Source organism: Gorilla gorilla, chromosome 2 (genome assembly GCF_029281585.2).
Source record: "Gorilla gorilla gorilla isolate KB3781 chromosome 2, NHGRI_mGorGor1-v2.1_pri, whole genome shotgun sequence".
NCBI classification, from domain to species: Eukaryota; Metazoa; Chordata; class Mammalia; order Primates; family Hominidae; genus Gorilla; species Gorilla gorilla.
In genome coordinates, this window is record NC_086017.1 from 36,691,525 (window position 1) to 36,714,896 (window position 23,372).

General features: G+C 40.3%; 1 long non-coding RNA gene across 1 annotated transcript in view; it reads right to left on the minus strand.

Annotated features, from left to right (window-relative positions):
* Positions 1-13,361, minus strand: part of LOC129532656 (uncharacterized) — a 102,209-nt gene extending 88,848 nt beyond the window's left edge. Inside the window, exon 1 of the long non-coding RNA XR_008678491.2 lies at positions 13,103-13,361. This is a non-coding gene — a long non-coding RNA (uncharacterized lncRNA). The remainder of the gene's footprint in view (positions 1-13,102) is intronic.
* Between the last annotated feature and the right edge of the window lie 10,011 nt (positions 13,362-23,372).

Consider the following 23,372-nt stretch of genomic DNA (forward strand, 5'->3'; position numbering starts at 1 on the left):
ATCCCAAACCCAGGTAGTGACCAAGAGAAAACAGGAAGTAAGCTAAGTGATTCTGATTATCAAGGAAGAATCACTAGGAGGAAGGGATGGACTATTATTCCATTCTAGATGTTTGGGAGATAAGAATTCAGGCTGCTTCATTCATCCTCTCTAGTTATTTCCTTGCCTTTCATCTCTTTCTCCCCTCACCTCTTTCTCCAAGGAGATATTTACAGTATTATACTCATTTTCAGTTTCTTCTCCTAGCTCTCTTCTGAGCTCTCAGCTTCCTTTGGAGGGGTCTGTCCCACTCTATCAAATAGGAACCTGCCCTCCTCTCTTCACCTTCTTCTTATATTGGACTCTTTTCTCCCCATGGCTCAGGAAGAAGGAAGAAAGAGACCCACCTTGATTCCTTCATCTTCAGGAAGGCTCTCCCTCTCCTCTATCATTCTTTACCTATGGACCTACCACTTCCCCACCACCACCAAATTGCCCAAGAAATTGAACCGCCAGGGCAAGAGGAGTCCCCCAGCAACAGAAAGTGGGGTACTAGCCACCCTACCTCATAACAGGGCAGAAGCTGCAAGAAGATAAGAAGCCTCCTGGCAGGAAAGGCCCCAAGAACTTTGACTACCAGTGGGGCCCCATAATGGGGTCACCCGAGAATCCACCCAAGCTCTGGTAAGAGTCAACTTAAATCATTATATGGGGACGGGTTGCTCAGGGCTGACTTTGGACCTTGGTGGATGGGTAAACACATTCGGCCACCTTTACCCCCTCTTTCTGACCCCTCTGCTCCCTGTCCACTGGCAGGGTCAGAGTCAGTAGCCACTGATACAAGAGAAGGTAAAGCTGGAAAGAGAAAAGACACATATGCTCCACCTCCGCCCCAGTCCTCCTGGAGGAGGGAGGGAAGATGCTCTAACATTCAGTCAGGTTCTTGGTTTTGATTACGGTTTGTAACAGATAATTTTCAACTGCTAATGAGATGACAATTGTGATTTAATGTGACCATCAAACTTCATTATTTAAGAGTGACTTGAAAGCTTCTGGAGCTTCTCCTAAGTTTCCATCAAGAAGCAAGGAAAGGACCATTCCCACTAAATACATTTTAAAGGGAGACTGGGAAACAAAATAAATGCATTTTCTGATTGCTTAGCATGAATCTTTCCTGGTCAATGCGCTGGCTACCATGGTTTTCATGCCTGATTTATCCGAGTATTACCCGCTGAAACAGTTTTCCTTCTCTTTTGCTCTTAGATTGGTTTGGATATATAGATTGTTGATGTGGGAAGGGACTTCATTTGAAAACTATCTCTGGTTGATTCCATTATGTTTATTTTAAGAGTGTGTAAATTTGGCCCTTCATGAATACACACAGTTCTGCAGCTGGTGAATGTTACGGGAGTTTCCTCAAATGGTTCTGCCCACGCTGCTTGGCCTGCAAATGAGCCCCCTCCCACCAGCCCCCTTCCCTCCTGCCATACACAATGTGTACACATGCTTCCAGGCACAGAGAATTTTATTTATCCACATGCCCACAGCTCAGACCCCAGAAAAGCTCCCAGTTTTGCAGGCATAATTATTTATGTACTTTTCCACTCATTCTCTAGGACATTGGTAACCAGAAAATCTGCATAGACTGTGTCAAAACTAAAAATGTTGGTTCACCTTTGCTCATTTCAATCATCTCTTGCCTATTTGTGCTTCCATTTTCTAAATAAAAAGTCCTTATTCTCTATAAGGCATTTAAAACCCTCTGCTCTTCCTCTCTCTCCTCTAATATGCACATACTTTGTCCCCAGGAAGACAGAACTCTCTTACGAGACAAGGACAAAATGTAGTCTCAAGGTCACAAAATGGAGCCATCATTTTTAAAAATGGGTCACTCTTTGTGGTTGTGGCTCTTTTTTTGGATGAAAGTGATTCCAAATAGAATAAGATGTGATCACAATCCTCTTACCTTGGAACTATTTGGTTTCTATACTTTCTCCCCTTTCCCATGAAGCTGTAAGGTAATGAAGTTGGAGGAAAGCTACCAGTGGCAGATGCACATAGCTGCCTTCTGTTTGCCTTAGGCCAAAAAACAAAACAAAAGAAATACCCCAGAATATAGGGGACACAGCTTCCAGTACTGACCTTGTACCAAGTAGAGGCGTTTGAGTTTTGTCCATAGTTAAGCTCGGATCAGCAACATAAGACTTAGATGAAGATTTAGAGCCGAATCAATAGAGTGAAAGTTTTCTATGGGTATTCTTGTTGCATGTGTTCCCTAACTGGAGTGGTAGTGACCTTGGGAGGGTGGTGTTGGTTTAGCCTTCAAAGTCAGGATGTCAGCTGTGTATTTATGCATAACATAACATCTATATTGTCAGAGGCTTGACCCATTTATTACCAAAACAAAATGGTAACATGTAATTAATGTCCAATGACCATTGGAGGTTATTTTGAGGAGAAGGATTAACCAACAGGGTGAGTTTCATGGCAGAAAAGGGAGTTAACATGTATCATACAGCTACTACGTGGTACCAGAGTGCAAACAGATTTGAATAGAATCTCATTTAATCCTCTGATCATGATCATGTCTCATGGATGCTTTAGTACATAATGAACTAAAATGTATCAATCTTTAAGTTAGTTATTATTAGTCTCATTTATCAGATAAAATGAAAAATCAGAAAGGGTAAGTGACTTGTATGAAGTTATATTTTAATGTCTTCATGAACTTGGCCAGCTGTGTTTGTGTTATGAGAAAAAATTTGCCAAAATTCAGTCTGCCCCTGCATTATTTCCTCAACCATTGGCCCAGTGAATTGGCCATGGTGTTGGGGATCTGCTATTGTGGTGTTATAAGACATAAAGAGTTGTCACATATGCATTAGTCTTTTAATTCCAATGTTGTATATGCATTCCTTAACATGAAAACTTAAACTATTTTCTCAAGTATATGAGTCTTGTGGTAGCTCAAACCTTGTCAGTTATACCTTGTGGGGGTGGGGGAGGGAAAAATAATATATATGCCAGAATTAAAAGCTGTTACATAACAAGATGATGAGATTCTTTTTCTTTAATATTCTTCACAATATATTATTTTTTCCTTTCTTTGTGATTTTTAAAAATTTTTATCCATGATCATTTGTTATCTTTTTTTAAATTTCAACTGAACACAGTGTAAGAACCATATTAAGGAACTAGACACAAAGTAAATAGCAAAATATGGCATGTGCCCTTAAAAAAACTCACTAATAAAGAAGAGCAATTCTGCTCACCAGTCTCTTCATGTTTCCAGTTACCTCAGTAAGGCCCCGAGAGATAGTTATAGCAATTTATTTTAAGGCTCTTAACTCTTACAGTGAGTGGTCAGCCATTCCAGGACTCAGCTATCCATGATTATAAAACCCATTAGTCCTAAAATGCATTGCTAACAAATATTTACACATTTATATTTGAAATACAGCATTTATGGCTAAACTTAAGCTATTGCATTGTAATTCATCTGCATTAATCTTTTTTATATTAAAGGGGTAGAAGGGGATTTTTCTGATGATTAAAAGGATGAAGACATATGGAAAAATAATGAATGTAAAGGGAATGTTCCTGAGTAGCAGGCCAGAATGCTCTAGGAAAGGTTAGAAAAATGAGAGTCAGAGAGGAAATCACTGGTTATGCCCATCCAAGCCCTTTACTAAGAGCCAAATGCTAACCACTTTAAATAAACTTCTTTGAATATCATTTTTTCCTTAGTCCTCCACAAATAGTAAGAACTCTTTCACATTAATAATTACTTGCAGCTTCCAGTAATTAAGCTCTAATTAATTTGTTTATTAAAGAGCATTTAATATATTCATAATGTTATGGGGGAAAGGTAAGTATAGGATTGCAATGAAGAATTGCTTAGAAAAAAAGTAACTAATAATAGTATATCCATAAACACAGAATTCAAACTATTTACTCACTTAAGCATATCTCAGTTGCCTTAGGTATTTGTGACATATCAAACAACAAATGCTGTTATATCATAAGTAATAAGATTTGTTTCTTTGTAGTTTCCTTTAAGCAATAGAATGCTAGCAGTTCAATGCTTCTTAAAGTCTTGCTGTAACTCAACAAATTTTGATTTTCCCTTCTTTATCTGACAAAGAGAAGGAAACCTCTGAGGGATTACAGATGACCTCATCTTTTTGCTTTTCAAGTCTCTGCTGCAAACCTAGCTGTGAAGGAAATATGAATTCAGCTAACATCATGTCACCTCCTTTATTCTTAGAGGCTGAAACAGTAGAGAAATTTCCTCTGAGGGAGCTCCCAGACAAAATAAGACCTAGCCTGAAGAATAAAGGTGATATTGGATTATATTTTGGCTATCCAGAGAAGGTCTGTGCCAGTCAGAATCCAATCAGAAAAAAAATGACTCTAAATATTTTAAACGGAGAATCTAATTCATTGAATTGGTGGCACAGGTCATAGAACAGCCGGTGAAAACAAGAGACTGTAAGGCCATTAGGGATTAGGATAATCAGGAAGCTGCTTCCACCGTTAGGAAAGAAGGGAGCAGTGGTAACATCAGCCCCTAGTGCTGTGACATCCAAGGGAAACTGGAGCCGTGGTGGGCTTGCCTCATGTAGGGGGTGAAGACTGCAGCAGAGAGTAAGGCACAAAATTGCCCTGGCTTCTCCCTTCTCATTCTCTAGTTTCTGGGAAACATCACCTAGGGGCTCAGCAGCAGAAGGGCAAGGAACAGATCTCAGGGCAAACAGGACAGGATTGGCAAAAAGGCTTAGAAGCAGAATTGTTTCATTATAATGTACTTGAAGCTGTACCTACCAGAATTGAGCTGCAAGAGATGCAGATTTAACTGTTGGTCCAATGAGGTACAACTATCTCACAAGCCCAAGCTAACCTCTTTCCAGGAAGAGGAGCAGCTATAGGCCTGCAGTGGAAACATATGTGAGAATTGTTTGTGAATTCATGTTTGACACTTGCAGCATCCCCATCCCAACAAAGATCCCAAAAATATTTGAGACTATGAAGAAGTAGAGAAGACGAGGTGCTAATGGTCCCCCAATATTCAAGAAGACTAAGTCTATGAAACTTCAATTATTACCATAAATAGGACCTAGCATTACCTCTAGACTAATGATACATGGAAGAGTTCTAATTACTCATACAAGTTAGATAACTAAAAACATATACATCAACAGTGATTATGTCTATATTTTCTGAAATTTCTACAATGAGTTTATATTACTTTCATTACTTTCTAAGGTTTTTAAAAATAAGGTACCATAATAGGTTTTGCTTAAAATACTTGGTGCTTTCTGTTTTCCTGGTTGGACTTTGACTCACATGGACATTTCTAGGTAGCTAGCATCTGATTATCCATCTCAAGGCAGTTCAGCAAGGACCCATCTCCCAGAGCACTGCTTGCTGTGAGCATATTTAATTGGACTCCCTTGTCAAAACTAGGCATTCAGCTTTGACTCCTGAGCTTCTCTGAAAGCATTTAACCAAAGAAAACCTCTGACCAAGGCAGCCTTAATGTTCCCCGCAGCTTGACTACACTTTAGACAGATTTCTTCCTGACTATAGGCCCCTGACCTCCTTTTCCTTACAGCATTTACTTTACAAAACTTGTAATTGTAAATTCTTCCTCTGTCTCCTTTGAAATAAATCTCCTTAGAAACCTCATGAGTTTTAAGATCCAATAAATGTCTTTCTCAAGGACCTAGGAGCTGTCTTTTTGAAATGTAAACATCAGAGGAGATAGCTCTCCAATCTTCCAGTTTCTGTGGAAGGGTAGGAGCCTAACTTCAGTGGGCTCCTTGTTCCAAGTTGTAAAAGTACTTCTTGTCATGAAGACACAGAAAGTTTACTTTTCCTCTGGGTAGAAGCCAGTTAGAAATCACATGCGTCCTATGATTTCTCCCACCCCAGCTCCTGAAAACCCTCCAGTGAGAAATGATTGTGAACTCATGTTTGATACCTGCAACATCTCCCTTCCAGGTTGTCTCACCCCTATTGTGATAGTCTTGAACAAAGTCTTCCTGTTTAACTTTTTCCAGTGCAATTCTTACTTTGACACCTCCCAGTTCCCTCCTGAGATTATCCTATATTTATGAATCAGCAGTGATTTTTTAGCAAGGGGAAATAGGATTCTCAGTTGGCTCCCTCAACTCTCCGGAGTGCCGAGGCAGATCAATGAGAAGCAAGCTCAAAAGGGTCTTGCAAGTTGCATTTTGAAAACAAGTTGCCTTTACTACTAAAAGGCCCGCAATTAAAAAAAAAATGTGTTGGGTTCCATTCTCTTCTTTCCCCTCTCTCCTCTTGATTCTCTTCTCTTTCTACCTTCTTCCTTCCTACACAACACCCCCTGACTCCCACACAACCATGCATACACCTCTCTACCTATGTCATTTACAATAAGTAGGTACCCCTCTTGTCGATTTAGAGAAGACGCTCCAGGCCTGGGATAAGCTCCAACAACCAGGTCTCCCTTCAGTGAAGGACTCATCACCCAGCTGCCTGGGAGGGCTATCTGTGGACAACCTTTAGTTGTCAGCCTCTTCAACAAGTGTCTCCCTGTAGTGTCTTTACCCAAGACCACTTGTCTGTCAGACACAGAGTGGTCTCACTCAAAGACAGGTGTAGGGGTATGGAAACCTGGGGCTTGACCCAACTTTGGACAATTTTTCATCAGACCCTTCCAGCTGCAGAGCTCCCACAGAGTAGACCAAGGCTGTTATTGGGTTACACCATAGTTTGACTTCTCCCTCTGCCCATCTTGCTTCCTCCCCTCTCTTTTTTAGGTGTTGATCCCAAGAATACTTTGGAATATTCTTCCCACTAAAGCATCTCAGTGTCTGCCTCCCAGGGAATACAACCTGCCACAGAGTTGTTATAGCAATCAAATTAAATGTATGTGAAAGTCTTGTAGAATTTCTGATGTGCTAATCAATGGAAAGGTAAAAATAATAATGACTGATCATTGAGTACTTTGTTAGGCACCTTAGTAAATGTTTAATTTTAACCAAAAATGGCACAATAGATAATTTTATTCTTAATTATTTTGAGATAAGAAGACTAAAGCTCAGAGAGGTCATTTTTTTGTGTGTTTTCCAAGGTCACCGAGCTTGTTACGAAGTGTCAGTGCCTGGGATTGGACCTGAGGGTAGTGTGATTCACTTTCATCCCGCTGCCTTGTAACCTACCACAACCTCATATTGGTTGAGACAGTTTCTCAGTTGAGTGCCATTAATGGAGTAGAAAATTATGACTTTAAGAAATAAGAGTATTAAGAGGGAATATAAAAAAGCTTTCAGGTGGGGAGAATTCATGTGAGAACAACCAGTGAAAAGTTCAGCTGCCTCCTTCCTGATGGTTTCAGGGTGTGCTTCCTGCTGAGAACAGAGAAAGGTTGTCAGGTCTATTAACCTCAGCAAATGTAAATGGGGACCCAGATGCTCTCATCTAAAATAAAATCCTCTCCAACAGATGGTCAGGTTTAACAACTTGGTATGGAGACTGGAGCTTCCAAATAGCTCATCTGCACAAAAGCAGAATCAGATAGAACCAAAAAAAAATTCAGCCAACCCATTTTCTGGGGCTTGGATGCTGCTCCCAAGAAGGGTCAGCTTCTAAAAGTAACACCTTTCATCAATGCCAGTATCCACCTGGATACCAATACAGAGCAGATTTTTCGATTACCTGTTCAAAGGAGGCATGATCTGGTGACGAGGAGACTGTCTAATGTAGGACAATCCCGTGGGAGTAAATAATTCACTCTTTTGAACAATGTGCATTGAGCATCTCTTACATGCCAAGAACTGACTCTGTGGCTGGATATTCCAAGTGAGGAGAGGTAGTACTTGCCATTAAAGAGGACATGGGCCAATGAGGACAAATAGCCAAGTAAGTGGGAAACTTCTATACATGTGATTTAAAAGGCAGTGGGAATAAGCAAGGGTTCAATGAGAAATATTCTTGATATCAGTCTTTTTTCAAATGCATAATTTGCAGGTATTTCTCCCATTCTTCAACTTATCTGTATACTCTGTTGATTATTTCTTTTGCTTTACAGAAGCTTCTTAGTTTAATTAAATCGCATTTGTCTATTCTTGTTTTTGTTGCTTGTGTTTTTGAGGTCTGAGTCATGAACATCTCCTAAGCAGCTTTTCTTGGTCATAGCCCGCTTTCCAGAGGAGGCTGAGAGATTGAGACTGGAACACTGAGAAGTTAGTTAGCCACAAAATGTTTGGAACAGGGAAAAGAACTCATAGGTAGAGGCAACTGTTTCACAAAGACTCAAGGAAAGAATGGCATATCCGAGGCAGAGTAGGTTCATTTGAGATAAGGTTTTTGCATATTCTTGGAAAAATGTAAAATTGCTATGATAAATTATGTATTATTTTATACACTTTTTGAAGCATGATAATACTATGTAACATCCACGCATTCAACAGATGTTTACTGAGCTTCTACTAAATGCTAGGCACTGTTCTAGTCTTCGTGGTTACAGTCACCAGTAAGACAGAGCTGCCCCACTCACTAACAAGGTGTATACTGAGTGACTGCGCTAAGCCAGAAGCCCTAAATATTAGAACAGAGCAGTGGTTCTCACTCAGGGTGCAACACTGGAATCACCTGGGGAACTTTAAACAATTTTGATGCCAAGATCACACCCTATCAATTAAATATGAAAATCTTGGGGAGGAACACAAATGTATTTTCTAAAATCCTGGTGATTCCAGTGTGCAGCCACATTAAGAAGCAGTGTACTGGAGCAGTGGTTTTCAGAGTTTAACTGCACCAAAATCATCTGGAGGGCTTGTTAGAGCACAGATTGACAGGCTCTGCCCCTACAGTTTCTGAGTCAGTAGGTCTGGGGTAAGACCCAAGAATATATATTTCTTTTTTTCTTTGTATTAATTTTAAAAGTACAACTGCAGTTTTGACACATGGATACACTGCACAGTGGTGAAGCCTGGGCTTTCAGTGTAACTATCACCAGAGTGATGTACATTGCACCTATTAAGTGATTTCTCATCCCTTACACCTCTCCCACCCTCCTGAATCTCCAATGTCTATTATTCCACACTCTACGTCCATATATATGCATTATTTAGCTCTTATAAGTGAGAACATGCAGTATTTGACTTTCTGTTTCCGAGTTGTTTCACTTAAGATAATGGCCTCCAGTTCCATCCATATTGCCGCAAAAGATACTACTTCATTCTTCTTATGGCTGAATAATATTTGTGTGTGTGTGTGTATGTGTACTACATTTTTTTCTTCAGTCATTCATTGATGGCATTTAGGTTGATTTTATATCTTTGCTATTGTGAATATTACTGCAATAGACATCCAAGTCCAGGTGTCTTTTTTATGTAATATTTTCTGTCCCTTTGGGTATATACCCAGTAGTAAGATTGCTGGATAGAGTGGTAGTTCTATTTTTACTACTCTGTGAATTTCAATACAGTTTTCCATTGAGGTACTGCTATTTTATATTCCCACCAACACTGTATAAGCATTTCTTTTTCTTCTCATTCCTGCTAACATCTACTATTTTTTGACTTTTTAATAATAGCCTTTCTGGCTGGTGTAAGGCAATATCTCATTCTGGTTTAATTTGCATTTCTCTGATGATTAGTCATGGCAAGCATTTTAAAAATATGCTTGTTGGTCATTTGTACGTCTCCTTTTGAAAAATGTCTAATCATGTTTTTTGCCCACTTTTTAATGGGGTTATTTGTGGGGTTTTTTTGTTGTTACTCAGTTGTTTGAGTTCCGTGTAAATTCTGGATATCAGTCTTTGTCAAAGGCATAATTTGCAGATATTTCTCCCATTCTTCAACTTGTCTGTTCCCTCTGTTGATTATTTATTTTGCTTTACAGAAGCTTCTTAGTTTAATTAAGTCCCATTTGTCTATTCTTGTTTTTGTTGCTTGTGTTTTTGAGGTCTTAGTCATGAATTCTTTGCCTACACCAATGTCCAGAAGACTTCCTAGGTTTTCTTCTCATATTTTAATAGTTTCAAGTCTTACATTTCAGTGATCCCACATAGCCAAAGCAATCCTAAGTAAAAGAACAAAGCTGGAGGCATGACATTACCTTACTTCAAATTATACTACAAGCCTATAGTAACCAAAACAGGATGGTACTAGCATAAAAATACATCAAGAATCCAGGAATAAAGCCTCGTATCTATAGCCAATTGACCTTTGAGAAAACTGACAAAAACATACACTGGGTAAAGAACACTTTTTAAAATGATTGATGCTGAGAAAATTGGGTTGCCATATGCAGAAGGATAAAACTGGACTCCTATCTCTCACCACATACAAAATCAATAATCTGTATTTCTAACAAGATCACATGTGTTATGAATGCTACTGGTTCAGAAATCAGACTTTCAGAATCTGTGTACCAGAGTAAGGAAACTTCTTTGTATTTGTTTTATCTCATCACACACACAAAAAATACCTACTCAATAACCCTACACATTAATGGTATCTGTCTAACTTAGTTACAGATTTCCTCTTTTAAGTAAATTTTCTTCCAAGAAGGGGATGAGAATGAGAACTTGGAAAGGAATGTTGATTTTTAAATTAAGCCTTCTCTGCATGGAGAGTTTCCAAAGAGGAGAGCACCAGAATGAGACACAGAAGAGAGGGCTCTCTTTGTCCTGGTAGCCTTACGTAGAAGTTAAGAGCAGGGACTCCAGAGCTGCCTGGGCTATCAGGAGCACATCTATGCAACCTATCAGCCTTGCAGTCTCCAACAAGTTATGTATTGTTTCTGTGTTTCAGTTTCTTCTTAAATTGTGATAGTTAAAATATACCCACTAAGTGCTTAGAACAGAGCCTGGCACATGGCAAGAACTACATAAGTGTGTGCTATTGCTACTCTTTTCAAATCAGCCCAATATTTTTCTTGATCAGTTTGTAACAATATTATAAACTACAAACATCATCCTTTCTCTGCTCCATGTTTCAGATATCAAGCATGTCTTCTGAAGATTGTATCAATGTGACAGTATGTATTATGAAGAAACAAAGAAATTTGTGCTGAATACAAGGCTATAAATGTTAATATCATTTGTATAGGCTCAAAAGGAGCTATGTAGATAAGACATAATACTACTCTCAAAGAACTTAATACTTGGTGAGAGACAGAAGGCATGTTTGTAAATAATACCCCAAAGCTGGTTTTATAAGTCTATTAAGAAAAATAAGAAAAAATTTCTGCAGATAAGAGAGGAGAGAGTGGACATCTGGTTGGAATGATAATGGCTCATGGCTGTGGCTTCAAGGAGAATATGACAGTTGATTTGGCTCATCAAGGATGAATAGGAGCCCAATAAACAGAGATGGTTATGGGAAGGGCACTCCAAGGAGAAGGAATGGCATGTGCAGAAAAATTAAGGAAATACCACATATTCAGGTTAGTTTATGAAAGCAAACAGCACATGCATGGAAAACTACAATCAGTCTCACAGTGTTTATCTTATCCCTTGCAGCCCGCAGAACCAGCCCTGCCTTGATTCTTATTCCAGCAGATGAATGAGTTCTGACAATAATAAGATACTGGTATTTCCTAAGCGATAAAGTTTATATTCTTGCAATTAAAAAATCAAAGAAACAAGCCAAAAAATATGCATTAAAAGCAAAATGCACAGGTGAGGTATCGTACAAGTCAGCCTAAACGTGTTGTTGTTGTTGTTGTTGTTTGTAAATGGATTCTGGCACTTTTCCAAAGCAAATCTTAATTGGTTTTTACCTCTTTTAATTGTATGTTTAGCATATTGGCAGCAAACACTTAGGCAGAAATGAATCAGCTTTGGATTTGGAATCATAAGGCTTTATAATTATTGGCGTTTTGGAAATTCTCACATGACAAGTACAAAAGTAATGACTGTCCAATAAATTACTTTTCTTGATGCCACACAGCTCAACTGTATTGTCCAGAGCTGGAAGAATATTGCATGAGAAGAAAAGATTGTTGGGGTTGGGGGTATGGGTAAGAATCTCATGAAACTCATAACTCTGCCTAGAATTTGAAGCAGAGAGTTTTACAGAGCCTTAAAACAGCACTATTGGTAGAAGAGGTAGGAGGTGGAGGTAGTCAGAGAAAAAACTGGGCAAAAGTCAAGAAGGGCAGGAAATTATATGTCCAATCCTGAATCACAGTTGGAGTTTCCCATATTATATGATTTCTGAGACACAAAAGGAGTTCCTAGGCTAGGAAAACCCTTTCTTACTAGGTCACTGATGTCTAAGATTTCACTATTTGGAACTTCAACACTTTGGTCACTTGGGAAAATAGTCACATTTCATTGTCCTGTTATTCAACAACACTTCAACATGAATTCATTTCCCAGAGTGTTTCATTCAATAAGCATTGATTGATTTGCTCATTCAATATTGGTTATTAAATATGTACCATGTGCCAGGCATTTTGATGAAGGCAAGGGTATCAAGGGGACATACATGGCCACATGGCTTCTACCCTTACCAGGCTTAGAGTAGAGCATAGCACACCAATCTACTTTCAGGTTTTTGGTAGGGAGTGAGAAAGAAGGAAGCTTCTGCAAGGCAACTTGGCAACTATCTCTTCCTCCTCTAGGTTCTCTTACAGAACATTTACTTACATTTCTCTCATGACACTTAATAACTTTATCATCTTAAAGTTATTTGTATGGTAGAAAACTCTCTGACAGGAGTATTAATTATTTGAAGATAGCATAAAATAGTTATAAAAGTATTAGACTTGGAGGAGAACTTTTGATTTATTTATTATGATCCTTATTCACATTTTGCAAATAAGGAAAACGGAGGTTTATACCACTCAGTGACTTGCTCAAGATTATACACCTTGGTCTCTAACTCAGCTCCTCCATATACATTTACAAGGCTCTTTTTGTTCAAGCACTCCTGCAGGCAAGAAAACATAGGTTTATTCTGGGTGCACCCATAACTTTGTGCTGAAATAATATTCCCTTTAGCTTCTCCGTTGTGGTTTTAACATGTGTTCACAAATTATTCAACTTTCCTCCCTTGAAAAGATGTGAACTAATTCCTCTCCCCTTGACTGTGGGTTGAACTTAATGGACTTAATGACTTACTTTTAAAGGAGAAAATGCGGCTGGAGTGGCGGTTTATGGCTTCCAAGAATAGATCACAGAATATGTTGCTGCTTTCTTTCTCTCCCTCTCTCTCTTTCTCTCTCTCTCTCTCTCTCTCTCTCTCTCTCACACACACACACACACACACACACACACTTTTCTCTCTCTCTCATATCACCTGCTCTGAGAAAAATCAGTTGCCATGTTATAAGGATGCTCAAACTACCCCATCTATGGAGAAGTCCACACGTGGGGAATACTAAAGCCTGACAACAGCCATGTAAGTGAGCTATTATGACCTTACTCATAATAAGGTCAAGCCTTATTATGACCTCGGCCAAGCCTCTAGATGACTGCAGCCCTAGCTGTTATCTTGACCACAACCTGTAAAAAACTGTGAGCCAGAAACACCCAGCTAAACTACTCCCAGATTCCTGACCCGTTCCCACTTCATAAAAAATAATTACTTAGTATTATTTGAGGAGTAATTTTTACCCAGTGATATGTATGTAGCTAATACCCTTTTCCATACCAAATCTATTTGTAACTGTAAAAGTGGATACAATCATTAAATACCCTCATGCTACTGGGTTCTTGCAGGTTAAAATTATTATTTAACCATTTTAAAACCAGTACAGTCATAGTTTTGTTTTACTAATCATTCATTTTACTGTCATATAATCATCATAATGCAATTCCTATTAATCTTGATTTCCAGAGTGTTCAGTTATATGTGACCAAACAACCATAACAGTCTTCAGACCAGATACCACAGACCCCTGCCACTGCTACATTTTCTGCCACTTCCCCTCAAGAGAATGGAAGGGGGAGACTCTTCTCCCCTAGACCAAGGCCTGAGATATCTCCCTCCTATTTCAGAGTCACTTTAGCCTACCACAAATCACCGCGTTAGGTACACACACAATCACACTCACAATTATACTTATATATGTGAAATGATGAAATGGTTGAGGCAAAGACTATTGACCCATTTTGGTCAACTGTGGGAGAACCCACCACTCTGTCTTGCTCTAAAGATGCTTGACTGGTTCTGGTTTTAATCTTTTTGAAATTAGGCCTTGGGTTCTTAAAGTTTCGTTTCAGTCATCACAAAACCTTCATATTGAAAACTTTCTCTAAAGCAACGCACTCTGGATTTCTAGCCCTTTAAGATTAATCCAGGATAGGGAGGCTCTAATACATCCTGGAAGCTGTGATAGCCATGTTCTACAGCCATTTACAATCTTCTTTTCTCTTGGAACCCTGATCTTCAGACAGGAGATATCTTCCGCCGATGCACCTTCCCCATACAAATAAACTGAGTTCTGTAGCTGGCTGCAGATTCTCCAGCCACTAATCTCAACTGTTGCTTGTTGCCCTCTCTTTTGCTTTCAACCCCACCCACTCCTGAGTGCCAAGTGATGTAGATATCAGGGTCTCATCAATATATAAATCGGCATTTTTATGTTCTAATTAACATTATAATTACTCTTTTCCACCCTTACAGATCTATTCACTATTCATACGATTTGTGGTGAAGAAGGAAAAAAGGTAAATTTCCAGAGAGGCACCTACCGACAGGAGAGAATCCAGAGAACAATGGAGAAGGGAAATAGAAGTCACCCTTCTCCAGAGAAAATTAAGTAACTGAAGGGCCTTGCTAACCATGAACCTCAAGTTGGACCATGTTAAACATCCTCAGCCCCTAATTCACAAATTCAGGACACTCAGTCATTGACTGAAACACATTCCTACTTCATTCACTTGCATTTAAATTGAGTTAATGTCAAGAATATAAACATAGCTGGGTGCAGTGGCTCAGGCCTGTAAACCCAGCACTCTGAGAGGCTGAGGTGGGTGGATTGCTTGAGTCCAGGAGTTCAAGACCAGCCTGGGCAACATAGTGATACCCTATCTCTACTAAAAATACAAAAAGAAGCTTAGCCTGGTGGCGCACACCCATAATCCCAGCTACTAGGGAGGATGAGGTGGAAGAATCACCTGAGCCCAGGAGGTCGAAGCTGCAGTGAGCTGAAATTGTGCCATGCCACTCCAGCCTGGGCAACTAGAGTGAGACCCTGTCTCAAAAAAAAAAACAAAAAAAACACAGAATATAAATGTGTTTTTCTTTTACAATATTTAACACCTTTACTAAAGTATAATTTTCATACAATAAAAGTACTCATTTGCAGTAAATGGTTTGATGAATTTTGGCAAATGTTAACATTCTTGCAACCATCAACACAATCTAAACTTAGATTATTTCCACTAACCCAAAAATTGTCTTTTGTCTCTTTGCAGTTATTCTCCACCCCCACTCCTGGCCCTAGACAACTACTGATCTGTTTTTCTTTTTTTAACTATATGTGTCAGTTATCTTCTGCTGTGTAACAAATCTCCCCCCATCTCTTAGCAATTTAAAACAAGAAACATTATCTCACACAGTTTCTGGGGGTCAGGAATCAGGGAGCAGCCTAGCTGGGTAATTGTGGCTCAGAGACTCTCATAAGAGTTCAGTCAAGCTGTTGGGGAGGGATGCAGTCTATGAAGACTTAACTGGAACTTCAGGATCCACTTCCAAGACAGCTTATCCTCACGGCTGTTGGCAGAGGGCAACAGTTCCTTTTCACGTGGCTGCCTGGATGTTCTTGTGACAAGGACTGTGGTGTCCTCCAGAGTGAGTTACCAAAGAGAGAGTGATCAAGCAGGAAGCTGCAGTGCTTTTTATGACCTAGTCCACCAAGTAGCACACTACCACTTCTACTGTTTTCGAGTTGTTAAAACCAAGTCATTAAGTTCAACTCACACTCAAAGTAAAGGGAATTAGTTCTGTTTATTTAAAGGGGGGATATCAGGCCAGGTGCAATTGCTCACCCTATAATCCCAGCACTTTAGAAGGCCCAAGCAGGTGGAGCACTTGAAGTCAGGAGTTCAAGACCAGCCTGGTCATATGGGGAAACCTTACCTCTATTAAAAACACAAAAAAGTAGCCAGGCGTGGTGGCACACGTTTATAATCCTAGCTACTTGGGAGACTGAGGCATGAGAATCGCTTGAACTTGGGAGGTAGAGGTTTCATTGAGCTGAGATCGTGCCACTGCACTCCAGCCTGAGCAACAGAGTGAGACTCCATCTCAAAAAAAAAAAAAAATGAACATTAATAAAGGAGGGGTATCAAACAATTTGTGTACATTTTAAAAACACCACCCCAAGTTTTGCCTTTATAAAAATTTCCTGCAAACAAAATCATACATTATGTTATTTTTTATGTCTGGCTTCTTTCACTTAGCATATTGCTTTTGAGATTCATCTGCGTTGTTGCAAGTGTCAGTGATCTGTAGCTCTTCATTATTGAGTAATATTCAATTGTACAAATGTGCCCCATTTTGTGTATTTATTCAGTAGGCACTTGTTATGAAACATGTGTTTTGAGGGCTTTTTCAATCTAAAGGATCTATTGGGTTCTGGGCAAGATGGTCAAATAGGAACAGCTCTGGTCTGCAGTTCCCAAAGAGACCAACACAGAAGGTGGGTGATTTCTGCATTTCTAACTGAGGTACCCAGTTCATCTTATTGGGACTGGTTAGACAGTGGGTACAGCCCACGGAGGGTGAGCAGAAGCAGGGTGGGGTGTTGCCTCACCCAGGAAGCACAGGGGGTCAGGGAACTCCCTCACTTAGCCAAGGGAAGCCGTGAGGGACTGTACCTTGAGGAACGGTGCATTCCAACCCAGGTACTACACTATTCCCATGGTCTTCGCAACCCACAGACCAGGAGATTCCCTTGGGTGCCTGCACCACCAGGGCTCTAGGTTTCAAGCACAAAATTGGGCAGCCATTTCAGCAGACACTAAGCTAGCTGCAGGAGTTTTTTTCTGTTTTTTATTTTTTGTTTGTTTTTCATACCCCATTGGCACCTGGAACCCCAGTGAGACAGAACTGCTCGATCCCTTGGAAAGGAGGCTGAAGCCAGGGAGCCAAGTGGTCTTGCTCAGCGGGTCTCACCCCACAGAGCCCAGCAAGCTAAGATCCACTGGCTTGAAATTCTTGTTGCCAGGACAGCAGTCAGAAGTCGACCTGGGACACTGGAGCTTGGTGGGGGCAGGGGCATCCACCATTACTGAGGCTTGAATAGGTGGTTTTCCCCTCACAGGGTAAACAAAGCTGCCGGGACATTCAGACTGGGTGGAGCCCACTGCAGCATAGTAAAGCTGCTGTAGCCAGACTGCCTCTCTAGACTCGTCCTCTCTGGGTAGGGCAACTCTGAAAGAAAGGCAGCAGCCCCAGTCAGGGGCTTATAGATAAAACTCCCATCTCTCTGGGACAGTTCACCTGGGGGAAGGGGCGGCTGTGGGCACAGCTTCAGCAGACTTAAACGTTCTTGCCTGCCAGCTCTGAAGAGAGCAGCAGATCTCCCAGCACAGCACTTGAGCTCCTCTAAGAGTCAGACTGCCTCCCCAAGTGAGTCCCTGACCCCTATTTATCCTGACTGGGAGATACCTCCCAGCAGGGGCTGAAAGACACCTCATACAGGAGAGCTCTGGCTGGCATCTGGCAGGGGCCCCTCTGGGATGAAGCTCCCAGAGGAAGAAATAGGCAGCAATCTTTGCTGTTCTGCAGCCTCTGCTGGCAATACACATGCAAATAGGGTCTGGAGTGGACCTCCAGAGAACTCCAGCAGACCCGCAGAAGAGAAAGCTGACTATTAGAAGGAAAACTAACAAACAGAAAGGAATAGCATCAGCATCAACAAAAAGGACATTCAAAAGAAAACCCCATCAGAAGGTCACCAACACCAAAGACCAAAGGTAGATAAATCCATAAAGATGAAGACAAACCAGCGGAAAAATGCTGAAAATTTCAAAAACCAGAATGCCTCTTCTCTTCCAAAGGATCATAACTCCTCGCCAGCAATGGAACAAAACTAAACAGAGAATGAGTTTGACGAATTGACAGAAGTAGGCTTCAGAAGGTGGGTAATAACAAACTCCTCTGAGCTAAAGGAGCATTTTCTAACCCAATGCAAGGAAATTAAGAACCTTGATAAAAGTTACAGAAATTGCTAACTATAATAACCAGTTTAGAGAAGAAAAGAAATGACCTGATGGAGCTGAAAAACACAGCACGAGAATTTCTTGAAGCATACACAAGTATCAATAGCTGAATTGATCACGTGGAAGAAAGTGTGTCAGAGATTGAAGATCAACTCAATGAAATAAAGCAAGACAACAAGATTAGAGAAAAAACCGCCAAAAGAAATGAACAAAGCCTCCAAGAAGTATGGAACTATGTGAAAAGACCAAATCTATGTTTGATTGGTGTACCTGGAAGTGACAGGGAGAATGGAACCAAGTTGCAAAACACACTTCTGGATATTATCCAGGACAACATCCCAACCTAGCAAGACAGGCCAACATTCAAATTCAGGAAATACAGAGAACACCACTAAGATACTTCTCAAGAAGAGGAACCCCAAGACAAATAATTGTCAGATTCATCAAGGTTGAAATGAAGGAAAAAATGTTAAGGGCAGCCAGAGAGAAAGGTCAGGTTACCCACAAAGAGAAGCCCATCAGACTAACAGTGGATCTCTCTGCAGAAACCCTACAAGCCAGAAGAGAGTGGGGGCCAATATTCAACATTCTTAAAGAAAAGAACTTTCAACCCAGAATGTCATATCCAGCCAAACTGAGCTTCACAAGTGAAGGAGAAATAAAATCCTCTACAGACAAGCAAATGCTGAGGGATTTTGTCACCACCAGGCCTGCCTCACAAGAGCTCCTAAAGGAAGCACTAAATACAGAAAGGAAAAACTGGTACTAGCCACTGCAAAAACATACTGAAATATAAAGACCAACATTATGAAGAAACTGCATCAAATAATGTGCAAAATAACCAGCTAGCATCATGATGACAGGATCAAAGTCACATGTAACAATATTAACTGTAAGTGTAAATGGGCTAAATGCCCCAATTAAAAAACACAACACTGGCAGACTGGATAAAGAATCAAGACCCATCAGTGCACTGTATTCAAGAGATCAATCTCACATGCAAAGACACACATAGGCTCAAAATAAAGGGATGAAGGAATGTTTACCAACCAAATGGAAAAGCAAAAAAAAAAAAAAAAAAAAAAAAGCTGGGGTTTCAAGCCTAGTCTCTGATAAAACAGACTTTAAACCAACAAAGATCAAAATGACAAAGGGGGCATTACATAATGGTAAAGGGACCAATGCAACAAGAAGACCTAACTATCCTAAATATATATGCACTCAATACAGGAGCACCCAGATTCATAAAGCAAGTTCTTAGAGACCTACAAAGAGACTTAGACTCCCACACAATAGTGGGAGACTTTAACGCTCCACTGTCAATATTAGACAGATAAACAAGACAGAAAATTAACGAGGATATTCAGGACTTGAACTCAGCTCTGGACCAAGTGAAGCTAATAGACATCTACAGAACTCTGCACCCAAAATTAATAGAATATACATTCTTCTCAGCACCACAGAGCAATTATTCTAAAGTTGACCACATGATTGGAAGTAAAACACTCCTCAGCAAATGTAAAAGAACAGAAATCATAACAATCTCTCACACCACACTGTAATCAAATTAGAACTCAGGATTAAGAAACTCTCTCAAAACTGCACAACTACATGGAAACTGAACAACCTGCCCCTGAATGACTACTGCATAAATAACTAAATTAAGGAAGAAATAAATGTTGTTTGAAACCAATGAGAACAGACAAAACGTACCAGAATCTCTGGGACACAGCTAAAGCAGTGTTTAGAGGGAAATTTATAGCACTAAATGCCCACAGGAGAAAGCTGGAAGGATCTAAAATCGACACTCTAACATCACAATTAAGAGAACTAGAGAAGCAGGAGCAAACAAATTCAAAAGCTAGCAGAACAAGAAACAACTAAGAAGACAGCAGAATTGAAAGAGATAGAGACACAAAACACCCTTCAAAAAAATCAATGAACCCAGGAGCTGGGTTCTTGAAAAGATTAACAAAATAGATAGACTGCTAGCCAGACTTATAAAGAAGCAAACAGAGAAGAATCAAATAGACACAATAAAAAAGGATAAAGAGGATATCACCACTTATCCCACAGAAATACAAACTACCATCAGTGAATACTATAAACACCTCTACACAAATAAACTAGAAAATCTAAAAGAAATGGATAAATTGCTGGACACATACACCCTCCCAAGACTAAACCAGGAAGAAGTCGAATCCCTGAATAGACTGATAACAAGTTCTGAAATTGAGGCAGTAATTAATAGCCTACCAAGCAAAAAAATCTCAGGACCAGATGGATTTAAAGCCAAATTCTACCAGAGGTACAAAAAGGAGCTGGTCCCATTCCTTCTGAAACTCCAAACAATAGAAAAAGAGGGACTGCTCCCTAACACATTTTATGAGGCCAGCACCATCCTGATACCAAATCCTGGCAGAGACACTATAAAAAAAGAAAACTTCAAGCCAATATCCCTGATGAACATCGATGTGAAAATCCTCCATAAAATACTGGCAAACCGAATCCAGGAGCACAACAAAAAGCTTATCCACCACCATCAGGTTGGCTTATCCAGCAGGATCAAGTTTCCTGGAGTGCAAGCCTGGTTCAACATATGAAAATCAAAAAATGTAATCTATCACATAAACAGAACCACTGACAAAAACCACATGATTATCTCAATAGGTACAGAAAGAGCCTTCAATAAAATTCAACATTGCTTCATGCTAAAAACTCTCTAAAAACTAAGTATTGATGGAACATATCTCAAAATAATAATAGCTATTTATGACAAACCAATATCATACTGAATAGGCAAAAGCTGGAAAACCAGCACAAGAAAAGGATGCCGTCTCTCACCACTCCTATTCAACATAGTATTAGAAGTTCAAGCCAGGGCAATCAAGCAAGAGAAAGAAATAAAAGTATTCAAACAGGAAGAGAGGAAGTCAAATTGTCTCTGTTTGCAGATGACATGATTGTATATTTAGAAAACCCCATTGTCTCAGCACAAAAACTCCTTAAGCTGATATGCAGCTTCAGCAAAGTCTCAGGATACAGAATCAATGTGCAAAAACCACAAGAAATCCTATATCCTAATAATAGACAGAGAGCCAAATCATGACTGAACTCGCATTCACAACTCCTACAAAGAAAATAAAATACCTAGGAATACAACTTACAAGGGATGAGAAGGAGCTCTTCAAGGAGAACTACAAACCACTGCTCAAGGAAATAAGAGAGGACATGAACAAATGGACAAACATTTCATGCTCATGGATAGGAAGAATCAATATTGTGAAAATGGCCATACTAACCAAAGCAATTTATAGATTCAATGATATTCCCATTAAGCTCCCATTGACTTTCTTCACAGAATTGGAAAAAAACTACTTTAAATTTCATATGGAACCAAAAAAGAGCCTGTATGGCCAAGACAATCCTAAGCAAAAAGAACAAAGCTGGAGGAATCACACTACCTGACTTCAAACTATACTACAAGACTACAGCAACCAAAACAGCACGATATTGTTACCAAAACAGTTATAAAGATCAACAGAACAGAACAGAGTCCTCAGAAATAACACCACACATCTACAGCCATCTGATCTTTAACAAAGCTAATTAAAAAACAAGCACTGGGGAAAGGATTCCCTATTTAATAAATGGTGTTGGGGAAACTGGCTAGCCATATGCAGAAAACTGAAACTAGACCCCTTCCTTATACCTTATACAAAAATTAACTCAAGATGGGTTAAAGACTTAAACTTAAGACTTAAAACCATAAAAGCCCTAGAAGAAAACCTAGGCAATATTATTCAGCACATAGGCATGGGCAAAGACTTCATGAATAAAACATCAAAAGCAATTTCAAGAAAAGCCAAAATTGACAAATTGGATCTAATTAAATGAAAGAGCTTCTGCACAGCAAAAAAAAAAAAAAAAAAAAAAAAAAAACTATCATGAGAGTGAACAGGCAACCTACAGAATGGGAGAAAATTTTTGCAATCTATCCATCTAACAAAGGGCTAATATCCAGAATCTACAAGAAGCTTAAACAAATTTACAAGAAAAAAACAAAACAACCCAATCAAAAAGTGGGTGAAGTATATGAACACACACTTCTCAAAAGAAGACACGTATGCAGCCAACAAACATGAAAAAAAGCTCATCATCACTGGTCATTAGAGAAATGCAAATCAAAACCACAGTGAGATACCATCTCACACCAGTTAGAATGGCAATCATTAAAAAGTCAGGAAACGGCTGGAGCCAAGATGGCCGAATAGGAACAGCTCTGGTCTACAGCTCCCAGCATGAGCGACGCAGAAGACGGGTGATTTCTGCATTTCCATCTGAGGTACCGGGTTCGTCTCACTAGGGAGTGCCAGACAGTGGGTACAGGACAGTGGGTGCAGCGCACCATTTGCGAGCCGAAGCAGGGTGAGGCATTGCCTCACTTGGGAAGTGCAAGGGGTCAGGAAGTTCCATTTCCTAGTCAAAGAAAGGGGTGGCAGATGGCACCTGGAAAATTGGGTCACTACCACCCGAATACCGCGCTTTTCCGACGGGCTTAAAATACGGTGCACCAGGAGATTATATCCCACACCTGGTTTGGAGGGTCCTACGCCCACGGAGTCTCACTGATTGGTAGCACAGCAGTCTGAGATCAAACTGCAAGGCGGCAGCAAGGCTGGGGGAGGGGCACCCACCATTGCCAAGGCTTGCTTAGGTAAACTAAGCAGCTGGGAAGCTCGAACTGGGTGGAGCCCACCACAGCTCAAGGAGGCCTGCCTGCCTCTGTAGGCTCCACCTCTGGGGGCAGGGCACAGACAAACAAAAAGACAGCAGTAACCTCTGCAGACTTAAATGTCCCTGTCTGACAGCTTTGAAGAGAGCAGCGGTTCTCCCAGCACACAGCTGGAGATCTGAGAACGGGCAGACTGCCTCCTCAAGAGGGTCCCTGACCCCTGACCCCTGAGCAGCCTAACTGGGAGGCACCCCCCAGTAGGGGGAGACTGACACCTCACATGGCCAGGTACTCCTCTGAGACAAAACTTCCAGAGGAACGATCAGACAGCAGCATTCGCGGTTCACGAAAAACTGCTGTTCTGCGGCCACCGCTGCTGGTACCCAGGAAAACAGGGTCTGGTCTCTAGCAAACTCCAACAGACCTGCAGCTGAGGGTCCTGTCTGTTAGAAGGAAAACTAACAAACAGAAAGGACATCCACA